Raw genomic sequence first — 2653 nt, forward strand, 5'->3', positions numbered from 1 at the left:
GAAAACTGTCAAGGTATCTGACACAACTTGCCTGGCCAGAAGACTCCCAAGAAACCAAGACAGCTCCAAGTCATGTTTTGTGGGATCAGAAGAAGACAGGACAGGTCCCAGGGAATGGCAGTGACAGGTTTGCTTGCCCTGGGGACTTGCCAGCAAAACCTCCCAGCTCTGAGGATGCTGATGGGCACACAAAAGGCTGGGTACAAATCTGTAACTGCAAGGTAAAGGATTTTAAACACTCTGAGGCTTCAGGGAAAGCATCCCTTCCCACTGTGTGCAACCAGGGTCTGTGGATGCTGCTGCAGCCAATGCCTCCCTGTACCAGAATCCAGCATTACAGGATTAGGCAGGCAATTATTCACTCATCCAAACTCATTTTCATCTAAGGTGCTTGAGGAACTCCAGAGCATCTAAAAGATTTTTTGCAGGGCTGCACAGAGCTCTTAAAAAGCCTCTGGTCTATTGTGTATTTTCCCTTTTTGCCTTAATCCAATATCAAGCATTTCTCCAGGGAATAATGTGCAGGCTGCTCTGTAGCATTAGCAGTAAGTCATTATTCTTTACAAATTCAAGTCATGAATTTTAACAACTCTGAGGAAAGTGTTCATTAGTATTTTCCCAATTTCTAAGATTAGAAATTGAATGGAGATTTACCCATAGCTTGTTATCAAAGCCAAAAGGCAGCAACATTTCCAGGCTTCACTTTCCAAAGAGTGCTGCTCTGCTATTGTGTAGTTAAAAGGAGTGAATGTTTTAAATATAACATTGTTAATTAGTTAAAAGTTACAAGTATGTCATGCAAAATGACATAAACCAGAAAATACCTCAACATACTGCATTTCAACAGATGGCAAGTGGGTAATGTCAAATTACACTTTGCCTCGTGTAAAGAAAAAGATCCATTTAATTTCTTGAAGTATTCCTCAATTTCTTCTTAGTAAAGTAACTGTAGGATTTTAGTCTCTTTTTAAAAAAAATATATTTGCTGTAGTCTTCTTCTATTTTCCCCTGCAGTACAAGGGAACTGCAATTTATGCAGAATCACCAGTGTCTCCTAAAATATGTTGCATTGCCATTTGCTGTTACAGTACTGGAGTATTCTGCTACAAAAACAAAACCCTAAAAAAACCAATCAACCCACAAACTGACTCCTTTGGCCATATGGTTATTTATACTTATTATAAATTAGGGTAGCTAAAAATTGCAGCTTTTAATACATAACACTGAAGACTGGAAACGTATTGGGGGTGCCAATACTTGTATTTATGGGAACATATGTTTAAAAAGGCTAACTTTAAAAGACTAGAGCTTTTCTGAGAGGGAAATTAATCTTGTGCTTTACAGTATTTATGTTTCTACCAGCCTGGAGCAGAACAGAGCACTGCAGTTGGAGTTTCAGGGGATGCTTTGGAAAGTGGGACAGCAGCCTAAAGTGGTACAGGCTGGGGGAGATGGGGATGGGAAATGAAGAGAGAGCAAAGGAAGATGGAGAGGGTTCTGCATCTTCCCCTTCCAAGCACTCATGTGTGTGCATCACTGAACAAGAGCTTGTTTCATTGCCACTTTGACACCAAGCAATCACAAATGAGTTTTTCATTTGAATTCCAGCATTTGCATTCTTTTGTTTTAGACCTTATTCCTATGAGAAAAATCAGCTTCTCAAGTCCCACTTTCCTCAAACAATATTTGAGTCTTGTGTTTAATCACATCACTCCCTCCTTACTTTTTAAAAACTGTCCTGCCAGCATCAAGAACTTGCAGGAAATGTAAAATAAGGTACTGCATAAGTGAGGAATGTTCTTGGGTAATGCTTTGCAAGGCACTTCCCTGCTCACACATCATCATCCTGCTTGATTTTTTTTTTGTTGCTGTTGTATTTAATGGATTAGATCCTCCTTGTAGCTCAAACAGCAACCTGAAAAACATCCCATCATCTCATCCAGGGATGTTCTGGGATGTTCTGGGCATCCCTGCTTTATCCAGATACTCTGTTGCAAAGCCTTGTAGAGAAGAGCTAAAACTTCCATGTTCTCACACAAGAAAGAAACATTGCTGTAAAGTAATTTCTGACTGTCCCAGGTAAGGCTTTCACAACACCAAAAGCTGGCTGAGAGCCCTGGCCCTGGACCTGGGAAGGCAGCTGTTAATCCTCCCTTTAATACCAGAAACCCTTCATTAAATCCAGCAGATCAAAGCAGCAGTGCAGTTTTAGTCCCATTCCCTGGAGTCAGAGCAGACAGCTCTGCAAGGTGGAAACCTCATCACTGTCTTTGCAAAAATACTCACATCATCCTCTAAAGAAGCACAGTGAAACTATTTTTACAAGCTTCTGCCATTTAAACAACAACAACAAAACCCCCCAAATAAGTTTCAAAACACAGTTGTAGTAAAACCAAGTGCTGTTAATATGTCCAAACATTCCAGTTGTTCAGGAAAAAGATGCTTCAATCAATTTCTTTAAGTTTTTTTTCATTCATTTTTCATGTCAACACCTACAATTCCATTAAATGGAAGCTAAAGTGGTAACTGAAACTTCATACATCAAACACACATCATTGGTTACATAAAACATTCTACTTCAAAATAGGAAGAACCAAGTAAGTAAGTAAAATATAAGTATAAAAAATATAGTAAATAAGACAGACTGCTCAAA

This window comes from Melospiza melodia, chromosome 14 (assembly GCF_035770615.1).
Source record: "Melospiza melodia melodia isolate bMelMel2 chromosome 14, bMelMel2.pri, whole genome shotgun sequence".
Lineage (NCBI taxonomy): Eukaryota > Metazoa > Chordata > Aves > Passeriformes > Passerellidae > Melospiza > Melospiza melodia.